The sequence below is a fragment of the Lemur catta genome, chromosome 9, assembly GCF_020740605.2.
Source record: "Lemur catta isolate mLemCat1 chromosome 9, mLemCat1.pri, whole genome shotgun sequence".
In the NCBI taxonomy this organism is placed as follows: domain Eukaryota; kingdom Metazoa; phylum Chordata; class Mammalia; order Primates; family Lemuridae; genus Lemur; species Lemur catta.
This window is the reverse complement of record NC_059136.1, coordinates 19,762,100-19,771,416: the sequence shown is the minus strand read 5'-3', so window position 1 is coordinate 19,771,416 and position 9,317 is coordinate 19,762,100. Positions and strand designations below refer to the sequence as shown.

Sequence of the window (9,317 nt, the reverse complement as noted above, 5' to 3'; positions counted from 1 at the left end):
TCTTGGCATATTGAACCAACTGCTGTGTTTTACACCTGATCTTTATACAGTTAGATGGCAGAAATATTAATTTCTCTCTATACATAAAGCAATGTTTTTCAACCCTTTATTTTCATTATCATCAGTCTGGATATCTGTTTTATACATTTTTCCTTAGTTTTCACCCTTCGTCCAAGTTTTAATAACACAGCCATGCAGTGTATCTGTTTATGTAGTATGGCTGTTTGGAGGCCCATGAGCAACTGAAACACCTAAGATTCATTTTGCTCCCCAGGAACCAATTTTCATCACATGGGGACAATATCAATTATATTGAGGATATATGGTGTACAGTAAATTAAGAAAGATAACTAAATGAGTAAAGAGTGCAAACAGGGTGTTTCAACCTGTCACAGGCTGTGTTTGTGGCAAGTTCCCATTCTCTCTGTTTTAATTTAGGATCTTTAAGACACAGAGCACCGTTTCCATATTTAGAATAGACATAAGATAAAAATAAACATTGTATTACTTACGGGTCCTGGGGGATACACAGCATGTCTGAAGGCCACATACACACACACACACACACACACACACACACACACACACACACACACAGACACAGAGGTCAGGGAGCATGTGGAGAGAGAGAAAGAGAGACAGAGAGAGAGAGAAGGATCCATGGGCTGATGCATTTTTGGGTTCAGGGGATTATCCAAACAGGTTTCCTATGGTGAATTTTAAGTGGTGGGTTTAAAGCAAGCAGGAATGAGTTCCCTGGGGTGATGATGTGACTGAGAGGTGGACACTGTGGCATATCTGCACAGTCTAATGCAGAGTGTGGGGTCATGGGCCAGTGAAATAGTTGTATCTAGCTGCCCCATAGTGAGCCAGTCCCCATTCAGTCAAAGAGACCAGCCCGCATGTACCAAAGGCCCAAGTTCCATGGCTGCCCAGCACAGAAGGTGTCTTATGGAGTATTACATAATCCCTAAAAGAATGTCAATCCATTAGCAACATAATGCTTACTGCACTGAAATGAAATTCCCACTGGCTCTTAGGATGGGGTGGCAGAAAATCATTCCTGATATTTTCCTTCATGTCACATCTCAAGGGAAAGGAAATAAATTCTTTCATGTGAAGCCCAGTACTTTGTCCTTGTTGACCAGTGGGAATGAAGTAAACATGTGGAAAGCTAAAAAGTATATAAGCACATGTGTCTAATGGTTCACCAGACAAAGACAGGATGGTTTACTTATGCACATGCATACTAAATTAGCAAATGTGTTGATCTCCTAGGATATTTCCAGTGTTATTTGAAACAGTCAATGTGTTAGTCTCTAGCCTCCATCAGACCAAATACTCTCCAAAATTTTCTGCCAAACAAATTAAATGTGAAACATACTATCTGAGTATGCTTAAAGTTCCAGGAAAATGTTTGCCTGCTAAACATTCCATTCACAACAATAGATAGCTATTTATGTAAATTTAACCTCAGAATTACTTTACCTTCAGAGATGATCCAGTAAAGTAGGAGGAAAGGGATCACAAAAAGTCATGATACAGGAAAGAAGGAAAAATCATCTAAAAATCACTCACATCACTCAACCTGCTTAAGATGGGGAACCTGGCAATTTGCAGAGGCTACAGAGGGTTATAGTACACCTGACGCCACTCAAAGTGGTCACAGCAAGATAGGCAGGACACACACAGGCACAATAAGTGTGGATACATGACTGAGGATTATGTGTCCTCATGACCAAAGCGTAGAAAGAAAAAGATGAAACTGTGCCCTCTCACCATGACATGACTCCCATCCTATTCTTAACCCACAGAGTGATATTCACCAGGCCACACTGCAGAGGACTCAGTGACAACTGGGCAAACACAACCCTTGGTGGAACTAAACTTCCCTCTCCACACCAGTAAAAAAAAAAAAAAAACAAACAAAAAAAACAGACTCTCTATCACACTTCACACATAATTTCCATAAAGAGGGTCATCAGAAAGATGGAGAAAGAAATAAAATTCTGGAAAAAAACAGAGAAGACTTGGATTACTTGATAACCAACCATATTGAGGGTTCACAATGTCTGAATTAACAGACACTACATAGCACCAATTAAATTCCTGACTACATAAAGCAATAGTAAACATAACTGAAAAAATATTTAAAAATTAGATGTTACCTCAAGAGTATAACATAAAGTTCTTTCTCAAATAAGGAAGCTGGAAAAAGTGACAAAATCAAACCTTCATTAATGTGACAGATGGAAATCCATAAAATTCAAATATCATGTTGAATCTACAAAAAAGGGAAATTAGAGAAGTTGAGAAAGAAAATCTTCCACATTGAACGTTGACTGATAAGAGCATATAGAAGCTATAAGGAATTATGATATACATTCATTGACAAACTGAATAAAAAGAAAAAAGTATATGTATTCAATTTAACAGCAGAGTGTTGAAACAGTGCTTTATCCAAGTGAAGCTAAAAGTTTAAAGTCCACCTCCCCATCAATTAACTAGTAACCCTTTCAAAATACACAGGAAACCCACTGATGTAAAAATATTAGCTAATAAAATCTACTTAAAATCAAAGTATTGGTAATATAATTACTGCCAGATAACACCATTTAAAGCAACACGGACGTAATTGACACAGATGTCTTCAATACTGCTGTATCTATAAAAGAAAAAAAAACTAACAGAAATCTTGGGACTGGCTTAGTGAGAAAATGAAAATATCTTCACAAATTCCCATGATTAGAAACCCTTTCTCATTTTCCAGAAATACCCTCCATCTAAATAGAAACACTTATGACACAAAATAACATTTTAATACATTAAAAATTAACTTCAAAAGACTGCTCCAAACTACAGAGATGGTAACACAATGAAATCGGATGAAGGAATGAATGATAGATGCAATGGATACTTACTACAAAAAAAAAGTGGTTTGAAACAGCCTTAAATACCAGTGGATACGTAACAGTGGCAGAGCAACAAAGAAATAATCACTAATGTAATAACGGGATATATATACACAACTATTGAATACATTAGTTCTAACATGAACAATCAGGATACTATTCAAGTACAATATACCCTAAGGCAATAAACACATGCAGTAACTCCACATGTAAGCCTAGAATGCATGGAACACATGCTGGACCTCACCTGAAAGAGGTGGCCTGGTCACTTATATTGTTCTGATTCCAAGGAGACCCACTTTGTTTCTTTAAGTCATCACCCATCCAGACAATTTCACTAAAGGGGACATTGAGACCCACATATGGGGCAGACACCAATGCACTCAGCAATCTGAGACCCTGGGACAAGCCCACCCATGTTGCTAAGGCATGGAGAGCAGCACCACAGGCAGGCAACACCCCATGAACAGCCAGCAACAGCAGGGTCTCCCACTTATTGAATGGTCATGGTGCACTAAGCAAAAGGATGACAGTTTCAAGACACAAGGCTCACAAATACTAGAATTCCCTCAGGCCCATGAGAATAGGAAGGAATAAGGACACTCAACACATAATTTCCTAAATTTCAAGTCTCCAGGGAGAAGACAAAGTTCTCCCACGTGAAATCCAAGACAAGACCAACATAGTCCTAGGGGAAAGACAACGTATTTGGTCTACGAGAAATACGATACTGTTTCACAGACTTGCATAAGTGACGAGCTCTCTCAATGTTATTCCATGAAACACATACTCCTGTCATCAATCAAAAAAGAAGTCTGAGGTCACTTGACAGGGAGGCCAGTACAAAATCTAGAGGTGTATGAAGAATTAGATACTTGACCAATTGACCAATGCCTAAACCTCCCCATACTGACCACCCCTCCTCCACACACATGAAGTCCTGCCTTCTGCTGAAACACAATTAGCATAGCCCACAAAGGTGAATCCACTCAAAACTAGATGTTACCTCCGGAGTGTTTTCCATTGGTCTTGAGCACAGAAGGGAGCCGGTGCAGCTGTCCAGACCAGCGTTTCCTCAGTCCGCCGGTGAACGACCCCGGAACGATATCTCACCCCATCTGCAGAGTACAGGGGAAACAAAATTCCCCAAAAGGAACATCTCCTTGCAAGCACCTATAGGATCTCACGTTCCACGTGTGTCTGGCCACGTGCAAGACCAGAACCCTCATGCTCACTTTGCTGCCGGGCATGGCATAGATTTACGCTGTCCTCAAAGCCCTGACTCAAAGTCGCCCTAGCCCCTCCACTGCAACATCATTCGTCACCACTTCACAGACTGTGGAAACCCACTGAGGACCCAGGAGGGTGGCCAATTCCATCCAGCTTCAAAGTCCAGCATTTGGAAGATAGAGTCCCGTCGCTTTCACAAATGACGGACACCGCACGGACTTGCAGGCAGGACCGCCATGGACTCAAAAGGCCTTGCTCGCTTGACGGGAAAACCCACAAGGGCCAAGGCTGCCATACCGCGTGAATGGGCGGCCAGTCCGGTGGTTAATACAACAGACCGCTAGGATTCCATAGTGGGTGTCTCTCTTTCAACTCCCAGGCAGTGCTTTCACGTACACAAAAGCGAGCAGAAATATAAAATGGCGTCCCGGCCCTGGAAGCCGCTCCTACCTCTGCCCTCCTGACATAACCGAGATCTCCCATCACAACCTCTGGCCGGCTCAGCCAAATGGGAGAGGGGCTCACGGGTAGGCCTACGGACTTCCCAGGGGTATCGCCAATGCCCGTTCAGTTCCCCAGGGTCTGGTGAGGGTGGGGTAAGGAAGCCACCGGCCACGCCCTCAGAGGGTTTCCACGGTAGCCCCGCAAGCCACCAACAGGGTGTGCTCACACCGCCGCCCAACCCAACTCCTTGCAACATACGTGAGCCTTTCAGATTTCTAGACATCACAGGCCTTAACTCACCCCAAGCACTACTAACTCAGCCCCCTTCAGCCCACTGGCATGGCGATCCCCGTGCTGGACCTCAGCTCGAGTCCTCACTCATTTTGTTCAGATTTCAAAAGTTTCCATTTTTTTTAGACATCATCGATCCAGGCACACGTACGAAAGGGACCTTCAGCCCCAGATCCAGGGCGGACACTGAGCACCGGGCCCTCCTGTCACCCCGGGGCTGGCCAACCCACACTCTTCCACCAGGGAGACCGGCATCACAAGCAATGACCGGCCCCACGGCTGGCTAGCATGGTGAGGGCCCCGCCTCCAGGCAGAGTCACGATCCCCTCCCCACGAGGTGTGGCGCTGATCCCGGCACAAGATCCTTACCGTAGGAGAGAATTCCCACTGCACCTTGGGGATGATGGCGGGCACAACTGCTCCCTAGTCTCTTCCATCAGGTCGCCACACCGGGCAGGAGAGAAAGTCATCCCTTCGAAGCCCACATCTCACTTCACTGCGTCCTGCGGGGAGAGATTACATCTGTGGGCATACGGGGACCATGCGTGTTCCTTTTCCAAACTGGCATGAGTAAAGGTAAGGGGCCCAGGCCCCGGTGCTTACCATGTGTGGCTGGGGCATGATGACCCCAAGACAAGGCTGCCTGTGTTCCCACCACTATGACTCTGTGCGTGCAGCGAGCCTACTAATTTCATCATCCGTCTCGGATGTGTCTGACCTTGCTCAATGCTGAGGTAAATGTGCCGCCCTGACGGCAAGGAGACAGAAGCCCACCATGGCTCCTCACGTCGTCAATGCCTCACACTCTTTGTGCGAAGTGATTCTTGGCACTTGCTAGGAATTTCCTCATTCCTTAAAGAAGTCACGGAAATCGCTCCAAACCCTCCCAAGACGAACTGACCAGAATGGGGTCATTGCCTCGGGAGGCTACTGTGTTCCTACTTCCAGGTCAGCCACCCCGCACGCACGACAAAGCCCTAATGACCGGCTTTTCCACTGAGCTCCCGCCAGGGCATTCGGTGACAACCAGACTGCAAAGAACCGGGAAACTCAGGCACCCCGGGAAAAAAATGAAAAGAAAAAGAAAAGAGGCTTCCTGGGAGACGTAGCTGTACCGATTAGGTGTACCTAACCACATGAGAAACTCCGGACACAACGTCTCCGCTAAGAAGAATAGGGCTCCCTTCTTTGCTCAGGGAGCCCCGGACTGATCTTCTCCGAAATCTCCCCTCTCCACGTACTCTCAGCACACTGCCCTCGACATGGCTCAGCATATCGCTCGCCTGTCCCTTGATACACCGTGGGAACTCACTGAGGGTATGGGACCGTGGACATAACATCTACGTTACCATCCAAGAATTTGAAATGCGATCATCTGCCATGTGAACAGGTTGGATGCAGAATGCACTCGAAGCCGGCATTCCAAGGTACAATCGCACTTGAAAGGTGTGCCGCAGGCGTTGCAGGATCCCCTGAGGGCACGGACGCCTACAGCATCCCGAGCCCCTAAAGGAAAATGGCCTGGCTGCCCGTCACACCTCGGCACAGAAGCACCACCCGCGTGTGTGCTGGTCATCCTCTGATCACGGAGAATGCCCCAGAAGATGGATATCCTGTGTGCCTGTGTGGTGCAGCCTGTCATTTAGGCGTAAGGGACCAGAGTGCACAGGGTCAACGTGATCGGTACGGGTGAAAGCATCAGTGCATCCACGGAGGTTCCATGGATCCACCGCATCATCCATCCATTGAGTGAGTCTACCGACGGATGGACCGACTGACTTTCACGTGTTTGCAAATGTTTTCTGATGCATGGTTGGCTGAACACCCCAGGGCTACCTCCATGGAGAAGGATAGCTCAGTGGAAGTGAATTCCTTCGCTCTGTTCATCGGGAAAACAAACTAATAAAGAAACAATGGGTGCCACCTGACACACTCGGTTGACAGCGCCTGGAAAGAATCTACAGGGAACTGTTCCGTGTCAAAAAAAAAAAAAAAAAAAGAAAGAAAGAAAGAAAGAAAGAAAGAAAGAAAGAAAGAAAGAAAGAAAGAGAGAAAAAGGAAAAGGAAAGAAAATGACAGGCGCAAACTCACAACATCTTGGGTTTGTGAGCACGTCAGGGTCCTCAAAAAAGCCATCCCCACTGGGAGATTCTGCCGGCCCCGACAAACATGTCCACGGACCCAGCACAGGCTTGGCCACAGCCCCTGTAACAGAATTAGCATAGCCCCCGAAACTGAATCCACTCAAAACTGGATGTTACCTCCGGGGTGTTTTCCGTTGGTCCCGCCCACAGAAGGGAGCCGGTGCAGCTGTCCAGACCAGCGTTTCCTCAGTCCGCCGGTGAACGACCCCGGAACGATATCTCACCCCATCTGCAGAGTACAGGGGAAACAAAATTCCCCAAATGGAACATCTCCTTGCAAGCACCTATAGGATCTCACGTTCCACGTGTGTCTGGCCACGTGCAAGACCAGAACCCTCATGCTCACTTTGCTGCCGGGCATGGCATAGATTTACGCTGTCCTCAAAGCCCTGACTCAAAGTCGCCCTAGCCCCTCCACTGCAACATCATTCGTCACCACTTCACAGACTGTGGAAACCCACTGAGGACCCAGGAGGGTGGCCAATTCCATCCAGCTTCAAAGTCCAGCATTTGGAAGATAGAGTCCCGTCGCTTTCACAAATGACGGACACCGCACGGACTTGCAGGCAGGACCGCCATGGACTCAAAAGGCCTTGCTCGCTTGACGGGAAAACCCACAAGGGCCAAGGCTGCCATACCGCGTGAATGGGCGGCCAGTCCGGTGGTTAATACAACAGACCGCTAGGATTCCATAGTGGGTGTCTCTCTTTCAACTCCCAGGCAGTGCTTTCACGTACACAAAAGCGAGCAGAAATATAAAATGGCGTCCCGGCCCTGGAAGCCGCTCCTACCTCTGCCCTCCTGACATAACCGAGATCTCCCATCACAACCTCTGGCCGGCTCAGCCAAATGGGAGAGGGGCTCACGGGTAGGCCTACGGACTTCCCAGGGGTATCGCCAATGCCCGTTCAGTTCCCCAGGGTCTGGTGAGGGTGGGGTAAGGAAGCCACCGGCCACGCCCTCAGAGGGTTTCCACGGTAGCCCCGCAAGCCACCAACAGGGTGTGCTCACACCGCCGCCCAACCCAACTCCTTGCAACATACGTGAGCCTTTCAGATTTCTAGACATCACAGGCCTTAACTCACCCCAAGCACTACTAACTCAGCCCCCTTCAGCCCACTGGCATGGCGATCCCCGTGCTGGACCTCAGCTCGAGTCCTCACTCATTTTGTTCAGATTTCAAAAGTTTCCATTTTTTTTAGACATCATCGATCCAGGCACACGTACGAAAGGGACCTTCAGCCCCAGATCCAGGGCGGACACTGAGCACCGGGCCCTCCTGTCACCCCGGGGCTGGCCAACCCACACTCTTCCACCAGGGAGACCGGCATCACAAGCAATGACCGGCCCCACGGCTGGCTAGCATGGTGAGGGCCCCGCCTCCAGGCAGAGTCACGATCCCCTCCCCACGAGGTGTGGCGCTGATCCCGGCACAAGATCCTTACCGTAGGAGAGAATTCCCACTGCACCTTGGGGATGATGGCGGGCACAACTGCTCCCTAGTCTCTTCCATCAGGTCGCCACACCGGGCAGGAGAGAAAGTCATCCCTTCGAAGCCCACATCTCACTTCACTGCGTCCTGCGGGGAGAGATTACATCTGTGGGCATACGGGGACCATGCGTGTTCCTTTTCCAAACTGGCATGAGTAAAGGTAAGGGGCCCAGGCCCCGGTGCTTACCATGTGTGGCTGGGGCATGATGACCCCAAGACAAGGCTGCCTGTGTTCCCACCACTATGACTCTGTGCGTGCAGCGAGCCTACTAATTTCATCATCCGTCTCGGATGTGTCTGACCTTGCTCAATGCTGAGGTAAATGTGCCGCCCTGACGGCAAGGAGACAGAAGCCCACCATGGCTCCTCACGTCGTCAATGCCTCACACTCTTTGTGCGAAGTGATTCTTGGCACTTGCTAGGAATTTCCTCATTCCTTAAAGAAGTCACGGAAATCGCTCCAAACCCTCCCAAGACGAACTGACCAGAATGGGGTCATTGCCTCGGGAGGCTACTGTGTTCCTACTTCCAGGTCAGCCACCCCGCACGCACGACAAAGCCCTAATGACCGGCTTTTCCACTGAGCTCCCGCCAGGGCATTCGGTGACAACCAGACTGCAAAGAACCGGGAAACTCAGGCACCCCGGGAAAAAAATGAAAAGAAAAAGAAAAGAGGCTTCCTGGGAGACGTAGCTGTACCGATTAGGTGTACCTAACCACATGAGAAACTCCGGACACAACGTCTCCGCTAAGAAGAATAGGGCTCCCTTCTTTGCTCAGGGAGCCCCGGACTGATCTTCTCCG

The 9,317-nt window shown here is 48.3% G+C and overlaps 1 long non-coding RNA gene and 2 pseudogenes across 1 annotated transcript; all 3 read right to left on the bottom strand.

Moving 5' to 3' along the window:
* Positions 1-1,975: 1,975 nt before the first annotated feature.
* On the bottom strand, positions 1,976-4,025 carry LOC123644794. The gene is made up of 3 exons (XR_006737266.1): positions 3,919-4,025; positions 2,233-2,284; positions 1,976-2,009 (listed from the first exon to the last, which is right to left on the bottom strand). It is a non-coding gene; the product is annotated as an uncharacterized LOC123644794 (long non-coding RNA).
* A 917-nt stretch (positions 4,026-4,942) lies between these two features.
* On the bottom strand, positions 4,943-5,016 carry LOC123645456 (annotated as a pseudogene).
* Positions 5,017-8,162: 3,146 nt separating this feature from the next.
* Positions 8,163-8,236, bottom strand: LOC123645455 (annotated as a pseudogene).
* Positions 8,237-9,317: the final 1,081 nt, after the last annotated feature.